General features: G+C 39.4%; 1 protein-coding gene and 1 pseudogene across 3 annotated transcripts in view; both read right to left on the bottom strand.

Moving 5' to 3' along the window:
- CDKAL1 (CDK5 regulatory subunit associated protein 1 like 1) overlaps positions 1-16,573 on the bottom strand; it is a 624,642-nt gene that overhangs the window by 479,503 nt on the left and 128,566 nt on the right. The window lies entirely within an intron of this gene.
- Positions 13,723-14,294, bottom strand: LOC103678368 (annotated as a pseudogene).

The raw sequence follows: 16,573 nt of genomic DNA, 5'->3' as shown, positions 1-16,573 counted from the left end.
TTATTACCTCAGCTAGAAAAGGAGAGAGATTCCTGCAACCTTTTCTATGTCTTATACGTAATAAATGAGGGCTTGTATAGAGAGAGAAAATTGTTGAAAGTTTCAAACTGACAAACACAAGATTAAAACTTAGCATAAAAAATTATCCAAAGTCTCAATCCTTCCATACTACGAAAATCTCGAAGTACTATTAAACAACTAAATTGATTGACTTGGCTTCCTGATTTCCTCAGAAGAAATTTAAGGAATTGCTAGTTAGCCAATGAATCGCTTAACAACTTCAAGTAATAAGGAAAAGTAAATTAAGTTACCAGGGTTAAGTCATAATGAGCAGTTGACTAAATGTTCCCCTCTACTAGTAGTCAGTTTAAATCATTTTAGACAGAACGATAGGCAACTGCAATTTTCCCTACCCTTATAATATTGCACATACTGAGATGATTTCAGAGTTCAAATCATGGATCAATAGGTAGCATCCCTATGGGGAAGCCTGAGACCGATCCTGAATATCAGGAAAACAGAGAAGAGTTTTAATCCAAAGCTGTTTTAAAATGTATATTTTTTAAGATATTTGGCAGGGGGTTTTAATTTTTTTAAATGTAAACATTTATTCTGTTTGCAAATATTGATTTGAGCACCTACTTTATAAAAAGGACTGTATCAGCCACAATTAACGCAATTTATTATAGGAATTATCCTTAAATATGTATGAAATATTTGGTTATTCTTGATCACAGAGGATGTTAAAAATGACCATGCCTTATAAACAGAATGACCATATGTCTTCATCTAGGCCTCTTATCCCAGCATTATTATTAGTGGCTGTCACTCTCAAAAGTGTCCCAGGTTAGTCACTGAATTACAGGGTTACCCCACCACAGTGGGTAAGCAGACAGGTGCTATATGGTAGCTAGTTACCATAATGCCAAATACTACTAGATTTTTTTTTATGTTGCAGATAACACTAGGCTACCCCTAGATAAAATCTAAAGACTCAGATGTTATATCAACACATTAAAAGCAGTCTGTGATTGCTGAATAATAACTTTAAAAGGGATTTGTTTTCTTAATTCAAAAACCCAGCAGTCAAATATTCCATCGTTCTGTGCTACCAGAATAATGGCTTGCAACTAACCCAGGCGGATCTCAACAGCCATGTGACCAATGAAAGAACCAAAACACTGGGGCCACTTGCCAGACTGCCACAGAACAAAGGCCTAGCAGGTGGCCATCCACTGCTCCAAATTAAATCATGCTGCACAGAACATTATCTCCATCATTGTATAATGTTGTTTTTGTGTAATGTTACTCCTCACATCCAATTTTCAAAATTAAGACAAAATTGTTTTTAATGACAGGCAAGCCACAATAGGAAGTAACAATGATCCAAATAACATTGTTCAAGACTCAGTGGAAAGGCCCCTCCCAAGTCACATAAGTAATCACCAAACCCTACCCACTCTTCACCCCAATATTTGTTCACTGAAGCAGTACTGTAACTGGTACAAATCCCGAGGCCTAGTTAAACACCAGGTGGTATACCAGGGTAAATTTTTTTTTTTTTTTAAGTAACAGATGGCTCGAACTTTTCATCTTTATGACATGCAGCACAGGACTTATGCAAGTGAAACTGTCTTCCCAGTACTTTATCCAAGTAATACAATTACTCATGTGACTCATCGCTTCACATCATAAAGAGAACAGCAGGTGAGACAGATGCTGTACTCCTGGATTATTTATTACTTTGTATCACATATATCAATAATATACATAAACACAGATATACACATATATATTTAAATATAGTTATTTACTTCAGGGTATTCCATTTGTTGTAAAATGATGGGGCTGAATTTAATGAATACTTAAGTCCGAGAAAATAAACGTAAAATGTTGCAAATCTGAAATAAAGTCGGGAGTAAGGAGAAAAGTGTGTCTAGTTTCACTAAAATTTGAATTGTAGGATATTTTTCACAGAAATGTGACAGTGAAAAGTAGGCAGATGCCGATTTGGCATCTGAAAACTACCTCAAATTCACCAGAAAAGGGTTTTAAAAAAAAGAAAAACATAACATAATAAAGGAAAAGAAGTTAGGCTGCATGATTTTTTTTCCTTTCCTCCCCTTCTCCCCCACCACACAACATTCCAGGCAACGTCCAGCTTTGCCTTCCCATACCAGGCATGGCTCCTGGGCGGGGGAGGGGGGGTCCCTTGATAAAGCAGCAAAATTAAGGCAAAGGAATCTTCACAGGACACGCCATAGAGCTCTAAGTAGAGAAGGCCCACCTGTCCCAGCCCACTGTGCCCGGCCTTCACCACCTCCTACTGTCCTATAAAATGGGGAACAAATGGGTGGTCAGGGACGTGCCCTCCCCATCACCTCATTTATCTTGTGGCTGATAATCATGGCCATGGGGACCCACGGGTAAGACTTGCTGCCCTTGGAAGAGCTAGTGACAGAATTAAATGTTTGATGATGTCGATAATGGCCTCACCTGTAGACCCAACTCATAAAGCAACTCATCTATGACACAAACTACTTTACCCACTGCACAGGTACAGCAACACAGAGAGCGATGGAACAGTGACCCCGAACAGACTCGAGAAGGAGTGCGCTGCTGATACAGGTACACCAAGGAAAAGCAGAGCTATAGCTTTCTCCTGGAAATGGATCTGCTGAAAACCAGTACCAGAGCCCTCTAGAAATCCATGAAATATAGAGATTCCTAATACATTTTGGGTTTGCCTGAAAATCGAATTACCATATCTATTATTACTCCTAAGGAAAAATGCATCCTCAACTCCAGCAAGTCTTTGCAAAAGAACTTTTTTAATCCAACCTGTTTCCATGCAGGCACATGCCTTCCAAGCGAAATACTGCTCCGAATGCTACACGTTTCTTGTCTTCGTATGGCGTTTCAATAATCATTACTAACTGTTGAGTTTCAGAAACCTGTACTGTTTCCAGTACAGTAACCTTATGATAGTTGTGATTGATGGTGTTCTTTATAAAATATATATTTGGTGAATAAGCTTAATCATCCTCTTATGCCGGAAAAAAATTTCACTTATTGATACCCACCTGTGTTAAAGTTGAAAGAATCACCATAAAAATGTGCTTGGTGATATTAAAATAAATTAAAACACCATAAATACTGCCATTTATGAAACGAAAAAAAACGAGTCAATTATTTTTAAATATCTACTTTTGCTAAAGCATACTACACAAGCCCTAAGTTAATTAGTTCACACTTGAGGTCAGCTACCTAGCATGCCTCGCAGTTATAAATACCATGATCAGTGTTCCTACAATTTCAGGAACTTGACCGTTTTGTAAAACACTTCCAGGAAAAATTAACACTTGGAATAAAGCTGACTTTTAAATTTACAACTATTAATTATCATCCTACTTCTACTCTCCCCTTAACCCTAATACAATGAAAATTTATTGTAGGCTATGCACATTTTAATTGAATGTGAATTGTTATTCTCATTTTAGTCAGACTTTCTGACCCATTTATTCCAAACCTTATACTCTTTGTTACAAATTCACTGGATGGCCACCCTGTAATGGGTATTGGCACACCATAAATTCAACAATTTATCCAGGCCTCAGGGTACTGGACTATACCGTGCAGAATTCCATTTTGAAAGAGTAAATCACTAAGAGATTCACAGAAGTGAGATTTAATTTGAGGAACAATGAGCAAATTGACTCTATTATTTCCTGACTTCTGGTCTAGGGCATCTCCCATAGACCCTTACTCTCTACCTTTATACTGCTGTCACTTCATACAGAATTTAGCTTGGTCCCATGTGACTTTACTTCGATCTATATTCAGGGCTGTGCATTAAGTAGAAAACAAACACATCTCCCACCATTTCCCTCTGGCTCCTTCGACACTAACCACGTTGGCTTCTCTTTGTTTTCCCCTGAACTGCCAAGCACACACCTATCCCAGTGTTTTTATACTGCTATTACCTCTGCATGGAATGTTCTTCCCTCACATATCCCCACTGCTCATGACCTTATTTCATTCAGGTGTCTGCTCATACATCACCTTAGGAGAGAAATCTTTCCTGACCACCTATCCAAAATTACATCCATATCTCTCCCAAGACCTTTCTTTCCTTTTCTTCATGGCTTTTGTTACCCAACTTACACGGGACATCTCTTCTCCAACTAGAAAGTAAGTAAGCAACTTTTAAAAGTCAAAAATTTGCTTTACTAACTGTGATATCCTCAGGACTTAAAAGAGCACTTGGTACAGCTCAATAAATAACTGAATGGAGGAGTGTTTATTTGTCCACACACACACCCCTGCCCCCAGCCCATGGAAGCTCAAAAGTATTTTGAGTTTTTTTTCTCCTGCAGCAACAGCAATGGGAAGTTCTTATTTCCTATTTTATTTTATTTGGTGCTTAAATCCCAGTGCCTAGAACAGTGCTTATTCTTGAGACAGTCAATAATCATGTTAAATGAATCCCAAATATAGGCCTGCTATTTTTAAATGTTCTCCAAAATGAAAATAACAATAAAAACGTAAGGTTATTAATGTTTAATGTGATCATTAGATGAAAGTCCACTATTTCCCTAATAACTAAAACTTTTGGCAGTTTTCAAAGTTTAAATTAACACCATAATGGACCATATGTGCACATCTGTGCATTAAATATATTCCTGAAAATATTGTGTTTAAAGCTAATTAAGTAACATCGTTGTTTTTATACTTACTGTCATTATACGCTTCCCTCCAAAAAAGCTGTAGCCCAAACACAACCCATTTTTTATTTTACTAATTTTTGCTAAAATTATATCATGTTTTAACTATATTACTTCATGTTTTCCCATTAGCTATTATAATCTTCTCCAGAAACAGCTGTTGTAAATGACATAATAAAATCATAGCCCCATTGAAGTCCTAGGCATTATAAAATTTTCATTTCATTCAAATGGAACAATAACTCTATATAAAATATTTGCAAAATCATCAAAAAGCCATATAAATTGTGAAAATCAATCACACATCTAATTCCCTTTGTTTCCAACAAAAATAACAGACCACATAAAAGAGCTGGGTATTTTTTTCTTTTTGGACAGAACCTTCTGCACCAAAATATCACATTTTCTTTCCTGTGCAGTGCCAGATAATAAATACTTTAGATTTTGCAAACCATATGGTCTCTGTCACAACTTTTCAACTGTGCCCTTATGATGTCAAAGCAGCCATAGACGGTATATAAATTAATGGGTGTGACTGTGTTCCAATAAAACTTTATTTACAAAAACGGGCAGTAAGCTAGATTTGTCTGCAGTCCACAGTTTCCCAACTCCTGGTCTACACCACTCCTTCTGTACCAACTTTACTCAACAAACCTCAGAACCACCGAGCTTCTGAGTTCACTATGTGCCTAGTCAACCTACAATAGAGGTGGGGTTTTTTCCCATATATTTTAGTAGTGAGATTCTTAGGCAAATGAAACTCAACTCTTCCCCATTTCTCCTCTCTCTTTCTAATTAGAAACAAGGAGAAAGCATAGAGTTGGAACACCAAACAGTATAAGGGTACGAGGAAAGAAGTAAAAGACACTTTCTACTCTCCTTTCTAGGAAAATTTTAATCTCTGGAATCTTTCCACTTCTTCTTGTCCACTTTGTAAAGGGTCTCAGTGCTGTCAGTCTCACTGAAGTCACCCACCATGGCATTATGCCATGACTTGCCCTAACTCTCAATACACCCAGAGCTTTAAAAACGTCTATATTCCTTTTCTAATTTAACTCTCATCCTTCAATAAAGCTGATCACTACCAAAAACAAGGACACAAACTAGCTGATTAAACTAAATCATACTAACATGTGACTTAAAGGACGGGTAATCATTCAGAAAACTCCTCCTCCGGATACCTGGGACATTTCCTTCATCACGGGTGGTTGGGGGAATGTCACAACTCAAAGTTCTTAGTAGTTTACAGTGAAGAGGAAAACAATGCAAGTGTACTACATCGAATAAAAAGCGAAGAGCACGGACGGAAGAGAGCACAAGGCAAACCACCCCTAACCGGATCAACGCTCCACCAATCTCTCCTAATGTGGTCCTTTCTCTTCAGGTGGTCCATTTGTAAACCCACACAGTTTCCAGTCCAAGGGGCATCAACTCAAATGTCTGTTGGTAGATAACAGAAGCAAATGAACAGCAGGATGATAAGGGCCACAGCAAACCGAAGGACGGAAAAGGGGCGCCCACTGTCCAGCCCCCCCAACTGCAGGAGTGCAGGCCCAGTACTGTATCATCAGTGTTTCTGAGGAAGCTAGAAATACAGATTCTGACATGTGAATTTGTCAAATTTTTAAAACACTGTGCAAGCCAAAGAAAACGCGTCTATAGGTTCGATTGGACCCACAAGTCATCAGCTTTTTATTTCTGCTCTAGCAGAATCCTGTCCTTTCCACACTGCAGCTTTCCGGGGTGAAAACACGGTGTGTGGTGGGGGAAGCTGCTGGCAATGAGCAGGGCTCTTTATGGATCAGCAATGAATCTGGTATTTTTAAGGTGGGCAACTGCCTGATGGAACCCGACGGCGATCAAATCTCATTAAAAATTTGCTTTGTTCTCTGTGAAGACCTAAAAAAATTACAACTCAGGTATTCCCAGACACAACTTCATACAGAACTCGGATATGCTCATACGACTAAAAAATTTAATATTTTGAAAATAGGTAACATAAAAAGTAAAAAAAAAAAAAAAGCCAGACCACCATTTGGTGCTGAGTGATTTATTTCAGTCAGAGTGTAAATCAATTTTAGAATTCATCTATACAAGTTCCATCTGGCCCCAAAGTCGTACAAAAGGTAGCTCAATGGGCATTTTTCTTTCTCCATATTCTGCATGTATTCCTCCCTTTGCAGCTGGTATCTAGTCTGAATCACTAGCAACGTTCTGTGGCAGAAGGTGAATTTCATACTATAAAACAAATCTGAGCTTGCCATGAAATTTAGGCTACTTAACTCAGGTCAGACCTGTCACAGGTCAGGCCTGCCAGCTGCTGTGCAACTTCTGTTCTAGCTTCTGCCCAGGCCTGTAATTATTTACAGTTTTGCACCTGTCAAAATCTTGCAACAATGACTTTCCTTGTTCCTCAGGGTTTACAGACTGCTAAATGTACTGTTTCAAAACCGAACACTTAAGGCATACATGCGAAAGGGGTCACTATCATTGAGGTTTTGTTGGGTTTTTTTTTATTTTTTTTTAAAGTGAAATAGAAATGAGGTGGAAAGCATAAATTAGGTTTTGATGTTAATAAATAAAATAAAGCAGCTATTTCCAATCTTTGTGAGTACAGGAATTACCCATGAGTTGTTGAAAAAAAATAATAATCAACACTTAATCCAAAAGCCAGACTTCCAAAATCACACTATAGAAATGGGGAGGATGGGTACATCTTTAACATGCAATCAGGAAAACACGTTTCTAAAAATATTGAGTAGAAAAAATACAATATAACAAACAAACAAATACAATATATCATAATAAAAGAGTGATCACTGTTACTGCTGTTGAATATACAATCTGGGGGGCTGTTTCTTAAATCATGCCGTAGATGGGTAAAATTAAAGTGCTAATAAATCAAAAAATGTAAGGGTAAATAATGTTGTGAAAGTGCTTCTTTGGCCTTCCTAACCAACCACTCTGACTAGAGCCGATCCTGCAACCAAGAGAGACAGAGCTCTGGCTGGAGCAGCTTCTCTTCTCCAGAGTTATGCAACTCTATCCAGAAGGTGTGTATTTCTTTAAGAAATCAGCAGCACTGGGTAAACAGAGTGCATCTGGTGAACACATGTCCACGTACAGGTAAACACATGATTTCGGTAATTACTTCCAACACCATCTGTCAGGCAGGTAGTTCAAAACCTACTCAACAAGAAAGGCAGTTTGAAGTAATTTTTAAGCAAGTATACTTTTCATCTGCCTAATAAAAGTAAAGATCAAAATACAAACCTAGAAACCTGTCTCCTCTCTCCTGAATTTACCCAGGGCAGAGGCAGGCAGGTTCATTCTTGTAACTAAAAAAGATGATAATCCTACACTGGTTAAGAAATGCATGAATCTGATTAATTATCCTCAAAAGAAATTTTCTTATGATTAAAAATGGCAGTAATTTATTCATCAGTAATCAATAACTAACAAGACTAGTCTCTGTAAGGCATTAGAGTATGTCACCTGTCTGCAAAACCACCTCACCACTAATTAAGGGATAAACTACTCCAGTGACAAATGCTTTGAAATGTTTCTCAATAACATTAGCTCAGCTTGAAAAACATAAACCCAAATGCAAAAGAACACAGGAAAAGAAAAACATAGCAGCAGAGGAAAAGAAGAAAAAAAATCCAATTAAAGATTTTTCCCACTTCAAAAAACTGGTTATTTGAGAGACTTGTAAAAATTATTGCAATTCTGCCTTAATGTGTATCTATAAACCACTGGCCTTTTCATTTGTCTGATTTATATCAGTCAAGCATTTAAATAAAGTAAATATTACCATCTCACCAACATCCAAAGTGAGGCATGACAGGAATACCAAGGGCTGAATTCCCCCAGATACATTTACATTTTTCTTTCAGATTCAGTTCCCTTAGTTGTCTTTACCACAATTTCTACCAGGGCAAAACTGACTGATTTAAATTCCACCTTCCTGCTTTCCCCACCTCTCCATTCTGAGATTGAAACATGAGAAATAAAATTGTTTAGAGTGTACCTCTGATGTGATGTAATGAGAGCGGCACTTCACCTCTGTGGTCCTCCTCCCAAAAACCTACGACCCCACTCTAAATAGGAGAAAGATATCAGACAAACCCAAATTGAAGGGCATTCTACAAAGCTGCTGACCTTCTAACAAAACAGTGCTCCTCAAAACTGTCAAAAACAAGGGTAGTCTGAGAGGCCGCTGCAGACCAGAGGACACTAGGAGGGCAAGATAATTAAATGCAGTGGAGCACCCTAGATGACATCCTGGGGCAGAAAAGGGACATTAGGGAAAACTAGTGAAATCTGAATACAGTGTGGTGTTTAGTTAACAGTAATGCACCAGTGGTAATTTCTCACTTGCAACAAATGCGCTGTAGTGATGAACAGGTACCAAGAGGGGAAACTGGGTGATGCGAATACATGAATTCGATCTCTGCAACCTCTCTGTAAAGTGAAAATTAATATCAAATAAAAAGATTGTTTAAAAACTTGCTCACTGGGGACTCTGAATATTCATTCATTCAACCAAAATTCACTGATCAGTCACTATACCGAAACCACGTACAATACAATGCACTGGGGGCCCCACCAGGAGACAGGGTCAATGCGAACACACTGGACCACCACAAAACTGAGACTGACAGGAAATGATTACAAGCAGGTATGCATGGAACAAGGTGCCTCACTGACATAAAGAATACAAATTATTATCTGCTGTCACAACGTCAGTTCCTTTAAAATACTTGAGCATAAAGGAGGAGATGTTTCTGTAGCTCAAACTCAAGTCTAAGGGCACTCAGTTGCCCTACTCAAGAATGCAAAGCCTGGAGCAATCTAATCAGAATCCCCGTTCCAGAAGCAGCTACTATAAATACTTCATTATAAATATCTCAAATAACAGCTTACATTCGCTAATTAGTATACTAAATGTCAGAAGTGAGTTCTTATGGGGAAAAACCGTAGTGTGTTGGCTGGTGGGATTCTTGCTAAAAAGGGACGGTCATTTATTGAAAGTTACAGTATTCAAGAAATGTAGACGGACTAAAATATTCAGAGACACTACACACTTCTCAGTGAACAGGGCTTAAGAATTAGTGAGGCCTGCAGCCTTTACCCTTAAAGACGACTCTCAAAACTTAAGCTCTAAAAGTCCTGTTATGGGTTTAGGAGGATTCTCTGCTGCCTAATGTCAAGTATAAAGGTAAGAGAATCCTACTTCTAAAAGGTCACTGGGTCTGCCTGGCCGAACCTTTCCTACAAAGCGGTAGTCAAGGCACCTATGAGGACAGCGATCTGAACCCTCATCAAGCTTATGTAACAAACTGTATTAATTGTTTTGAGCCTGCTTCACTGATGAATGATTAATAAATATCTTTATGTGGACAAATGTGATTTGAGTCTTGCAAAGAAGAACTTCCCCACGTTGAACTTGTTTGGCAAAAACTAAGTGTTGTGAATGACAAAGCTCATTCACATCAAGTCATGTTACAGAAAGAGTTTCAAACTTGACATTCAAGTGTGGCCTTCCAAAACTGTGAATGAAATTGTATGAAAACTTCACGTTTGTGAATGGGTTTCTTTTTGGTAGGAGGAGAATGGCCTTAGGTCTTATCAGATTATTAAAATAGTCTATGACCCTAAAATTATTAACAACCATAGCCCTGAGTAATCAACAGTCAAGCAACTATTGTTTTTTTCTATTAAAAGTTAGTTTTCCCTTAAGTCACACAATTTGTATTTCCCCCCCCCCCAAAAAACCGGCCTTCTAGTTTCTTCTAAATACCACATCCAATTTTATCTGTTTTAGAAAGGTAACTATCAGGAAATACAATTCAGTTGACATTTCAAACATCTGACCCAAAGCAGAAACCAAAACTTTCTTCGAGGAGCCGTTATTTGCACACAGTGATGCATGGTGCATTTTTTTTATATCAAACCATTTTACCTAAAAATGTGAATCATCTGTACACCTCAGTACAGTTAGATTTTGCTTTATTTTTTAAACGAAGTCTGTTATTTCAGCCATGTTTTTACAGCTTCTTCACACTAGTATAGTTTCCAGTTCATCCAGCCCTGGAAAAGAATGACCGATTTTCCTCCTTTTTGTATTTGGTGAATATTTTTTCATCTTGAATGAACTGGTACAAGAAAATAACATTCTACAGAGTCACCAGCAATGCCGAGAAAGGTTAGAGTACCATCTTTATCAATCTTCTGATAAAGCAATGCACAGTAATTGTTTTTAACCCTCATGAGCAGACATGGAAAATGTTGTAATGAATTACAAATGAACATTATGAAAAATGGCTGCTGAGTCCTCACATCATACAAAATATTGTTCATCACATAGTGGTTGAGTCAGGTCCTAACTGGAGAATGCTGGAAAGAAAATGGGCAGCAGACAGGGTCATGGATTACTTATCAAAAGTAGTAAGAGGGTCACACAGCACTGACTCACATGAGATAGAAGTTCTTATTCCGTGACAATATCTTTCAACTTCATAGACCTTCCACTGGAAATAATTTTAGAGCTACCTGGTCAAAATGTAAATAATTTTGTTAAAACATTTAAAAACTTTTAAACATAAAACATCTTTTTCTTCCCTTTAATCCAAGCATGAAACGATGGAGATTTAAAAAAAAAAAAAATGGGGGGGAGGGGTTTCAAAGCAAAAATGTCTGTCTACTAGCTTTAGAGACAGCCAGAGGAAAAGGTCCTCCTGTTCAGCTAACTTCCAATTTTTGTTTTCTCAAGAATGGGTTTTATTTTCTTCACTAATTTCAGATGCCTTTAGCTATGTGATTCCCTGAAGAATTCCCAGTCTACCCTGAAGAATCCTTGGAGCCTTGCCTTGGAGCCCAGGTAAAGGCTGAGTAACCTAAAACTCTCCCTCTTTTGTAAGGACAACACTGGAGCCACGAGGGTTGTACAACTATGGGGAAGAAGGCTATTTCATTTTTAGATGACTTCTCAGGATCAGTATTTATTTAAAGGAGGAAGGCCCATCATTTCTGGGGTCTCCCCATGTGCTTCTGCCTCGCTCCTGGCTGGTCAGTCCAGGAGGAACGCCTGTGGGCCCAGAGCTGCAAGAAAAAATGTGTACTGCACTGGTGAGATAAGCCACAGATTCCAGAAACATGGCAGTGGCTTTTTCAGATCTACTTTAAAAGTATCAGTGAATCCACTTATAGGAGGTATGTGGAACTATCAAACTGACAAAACAGGAAGTAGAACAGGGATTACCAGGGACTGGGAGGAAGGGGGAATGGAAAGTTATTGTTTAAAGGGGATGGGGTTTCAGTCTGGGAAGATGAAAAAGCTCTAGGGATGGGTAGTTGTGATGCTTACACCACAATGGGAATGTGCTTAATGAATTTTTTAAAATGCTTAAAATGGTAAATTATATGTTATGTGTATTGTACCACAAGAAAGTATCAGTGAAAACCAGGAGGGCTTGCACACAACTCGAGCAGAATGGGTGGCAATCCTGATAACACCTGCATGGCCAGAGAAAAGGGGAGCAAAAGAATGATGGAAGTAGCAGGATCGACAATCGAGAAACGTGGTGGTGCAACTGAGTTAGCAGAAAGGAAAAAAACCAAAGCTCCCTATGGTGTAGAAATACCACCTTCTCCAACTATGCCCTGACAACTGAGCTCAGCTCAAGAAAACGGTGTGTATTTATGGACATCTGGATGAACCTCTAACCTGAGCAGTCTTAGAGGATGATTTTTATAGCAAGCCCTTCACCCGGCTGGAACAAAAAGGAACATTATAGAGAAGAGATCCAACTGATGATAAAGGGCCACTGGATGGTAGGCCAAATGTCCTAGACATCTTCTAAGAAATAATTCCGGATATTCCTATCAGTATCAAATTTTGTCTAGAAGCATAAGAACATCCAGTTCTGAAGGCACTGGACAACTTGATTTTTTCCCAGACACAGTCCTTAAAAACACATACTATGTATCTCTGTCTCAAAATTACTGGTTAGGAAAGAAGCAGCTCTGCATTACACAGGGACTTAAAAAGATTTTCCACTTTTTTGCTAGAGGTGAAAAGCACTGGAAAAGGCCTTCATTCTGGTTCTTATGCATTTCACCATAAGGGGTCAGGACATATTTCATTACCTTCATGGGCTGTTTGGAGAAAGGGCAAAGGGACATCTCTCGCCCTGGCATCAAAGTAACTCCGGTTCCTATGATCTCTGCCCAGCTGATGCTTCATCACAAAATTAACATAAACATGGAGAATATGCAGACGATGTGGGAGCAGAACCTTCTCTGCACAACTGCAAAGACAGCATCCTGACGCACAGGTAGAGAGGTCCACTCTTCTCTTTCTGTGGAACTCAAGGGATTCTTCCTGCATCCAGAATTAAAACTGTGACTCCTAGGAACGTAGCTATAGGCTCTCGAATAAGACTCGTGCCAAGCATGACTATTTACAAGTTAATGAAACAAGGAACTGTTCTGAGGTAAGGACCTCCAAGTTGAAGTATAAGTAGGTCTTAAGAAAAGCTTTTAGTTTAGACTTCAAGCGCCCTCATTAAATGGATGAGACGTGACAAGAGAAGGTGATAGTACGTCCGTGGTCTTGACCTTTCGGGAAGTCACAGGTGGAGAGTAAGGCCGCTATTGCATGTAGTGCTACAGGTACATCAACCGGAGGCACATTAACTACAAGGAATTACGTACGGAACGCCTGTCGTGAAAGAAACACATCTATCTGGAAAGAGATTTGGCCATTTGTCCTGTTCCTCACTCTGTGTTTCTGAGAAAGAGGAAAAGTGGCTGTTCTTCTTTGTCTTGATAAAACACAGAGTTCAAACAGCTGAGAGTTCTGCTGTTGTTGCTGTTGTTGTTGTTGTTTTAAGAAAAAGCCTGAAATCAATACAGCTTTCATTGTATCTTTCGAATATCACAAATAAGTCTGAAAAATCATCCGGCATCTTGCTGATTCCAGACGGCTTAGATCTTACTCATCAGCCTGCTCAACTGCTCCTTTTCAGAAACATAGACACCATCCAAAATTCTTCTGATATCCTTGTTTTTAGCTGTTGTGGCTTGCTGAACCAAAGCAGCTGAGTTTGATACGAGTTCGATGTCATTTCCTTCATGCACCAACTCCTCTTTCTGGGCTTGCAATACTGAATAAGCAACACCTGGCTTCATCCGAACCCCGCAGATGTACTGTTCACCCAAGAGATTCCAGATTTCAACAGGAGAACCCTTCTCCTGAACAACAACGTTGATGGGGAAGCGAGCATACACGGACCTCATCTTGTAGCGGAAACGCAGTGCAACGCCCTTGACCATGTTCTGTACTTGACTGCAGATAGTGCGGACTGTAGCCAGTTCTGTTCCAGTCCTGCCATTTGTCAACTCGGAGCCCATTCTTCTTTCCAAGGAGACTCAGTTCTACATTGATGGACTGACGTCCCTTCACAGGGTTCCTCTGGGGCCCTTCAGAGTAACAGTGTGTCCTTTCAGAGTGATGTGGACATTTTCTGGAATATCAACAGTCTCAGGGCTGAGAATGGTCTTCATTCTTGCAGTTGATGTGGCAAAGAGCTAAGTGAGAGTTCTACAAGTTTAGACTTTGAGGGATTTCAGTGACCTGATCTGAGTAACAAGAATCACCTTATCTCAAGTGGATAAAGTATCAGAAATGGTGTCTGACTAACCAGAAAAGGCATAAATATTTTCACACTTAAAATATATGTTATGGAAATGAGAACAGAGGATGACAAGTGAGAGGCTGTCTTAGAGCCTGAAGGGCCACCCCTTCCGATGGCAGCTGAGATCTCACGCCTAGCTCTGCTGCAAGTTCTGACTTTCCCTTAACACTGTGGGCAGCTCCCACCTTCTCTTAATTGTGACCCCTCAAAATACTGGTTTTCCAAATTTATCCAGAAGGTTTTGTTAAAGATAGATTTACGTTCTGGCCTGCTATAAACACCACCACCAACAACAATCCCCGAAAAATGAAGCCTCAAAAAGTAACTTGTCCTAAGGGAAAAAACACAAACTGGTAATTACTGTAAAGTTTCAAAGCTATATTCCCTAGCAGTGAGCTTTCTACACTGGCTTTCACTTTAGGCTTCACAACTTTCAAACTCTAAGGATAATGAAATTTCAGAGTTCCAAAAACTAACTCCTCTGTGACACAGACAGAAATTCTGTGGAATACCAAATCAAAAGCCCAGAGCTGTTTTGAACATTATAGATAAGCATTTAAAAGAAGTAAAGATGAAGAAAACCAGAGACAAATTACACTTATTTATTAGTTGTAGACAGAATTCACAAGATCCCCTGATGCTTGGGACTCCAAACAGAAAACTACCTTGAAAGTTATGACACTCCAGGTGAACCCTGAGGTTAAAAAACAAACTGAGAATATTTCCATGCTAGCCATTTCTGAAGTCTTTAGTCATTTTGACATTTTTAAATTCAGAGTAAAATCCTGGCAAAGAGAGAGTGTGAACGGTCCTCGACTTCATGTCATCGTACGTACTCTATGAAGTCTGACTTAGAAGAAAAATTTCTAAAAAAGGAAAAACTCAGGGCACCTGGGTGGTTCAGTCGGTTGAGCATCTGACTCTTGATTTTGGGTCGGGTCATGACTTGGGGTCGTGGGATCAAGCCCCATGACAGACTCTGCTCTCAGTGGGGAGTCTGCTAGAGAGCATCTCTCCCTCTCCCTTTGTCCCTTCCCCTCTCATGCACTTGCTCTCTCATGCGCACTCTGTCTATCTCTCAAATAAATAAATAAATCTTTTTTTTAAAAAAATCTTTAAAAAAGGAAAAACTCGTAATAGGCAGACAGAAATCTATGTAAATGTCCCAGTGTCCTAGTATTAACAACAAGCGAAAGCAGTGCCCTGGTTCCTCTACTCCCCATTTCGGAGACAACTAGGAAGAAAGAAAGAACAAAAAAATGGATCGAGGCACGTAATGAGCTGCCCTTACACTGCCTTGGAGTCCACGCTACAGTATGTAATAAGCACTGACTACTAAATACCCGCTCCAACTCAGGATGGCTGCCTTCAGCCCTTTCCTCCTCATCTATGATTCTCACCTCCCTCTGAAGACACAGGCAAGAGAGGAGGCAAGGAGACAAACTAGCAAGTGCTGAGGCCGCTGGTGAAGAGCACTAATAAGGGTGTTTAATAAAACTACGGAGTGAATTAAGTGTGTATGTTTGTTCTGCCAGCTCGGCCTTTCACTTCGCCTTGTCCTCCTGCTCCCCTGGCCTCAGACCATTATGCGGAGTGAGCTGCATTATCCATCACCTCTCCAGCACCACCAAGCAGAAGGCAGGCTGGCCCCACCAGGCCATCTGCACATGCACCTGCACTCAGCCAGCAGCGGCTGCTCGCGATCTGCTGGCCCAGAGATGCCCTGGCCCAGAGGGCACCACTGTGAACTCATAGTTTCCGCAGGAACTAGTCCAAGGATTCAGAAAGAAAAGCTGGAGACAGCCAAAGACAAGGGACAGGACAACAAATGGTAGCTTACAAATGTGAACCACAAAACCTCTAGGGCAGCAGTCACAAAGCATCTAACTCACCCATAGCTCCTAAGAATTTGAAAGTCATTACTGTCTAGTCCCTTGGATAAATATTTCATCTTATTTTAAAAATATATTTGTCATTATTTAGGAACAAAATAATTACAGCATACCACAATCTCAATTTCCTTTTTTTTTTTTAATGCTCATGAAAATACTCAAGCAGACAATGGTGGGTACATAGGAATATTATTAAATGAATTCATATTAGATCTGCAAAAGCTTTTCTCAAAATTTGAAAGTAAAATTTACTCTT

This window comes from Ursus maritimus, unplaced genomic scaffold (genome assembly GCF_017311325.1).
Source record: "Ursus maritimus isolate PB19 unplaced genomic scaffold, ASM1731132v1 scaffold_30, whole genome shotgun sequence".
Classification (NCBI taxonomy): domain Eukaryota; kingdom Metazoa; phylum Chordata; class Mammalia; order Carnivora; family Ursidae; genus Ursus; species Ursus maritimus.
This window is presented reverse-complemented; position numbering and strand designations above follow the sequence as displayed.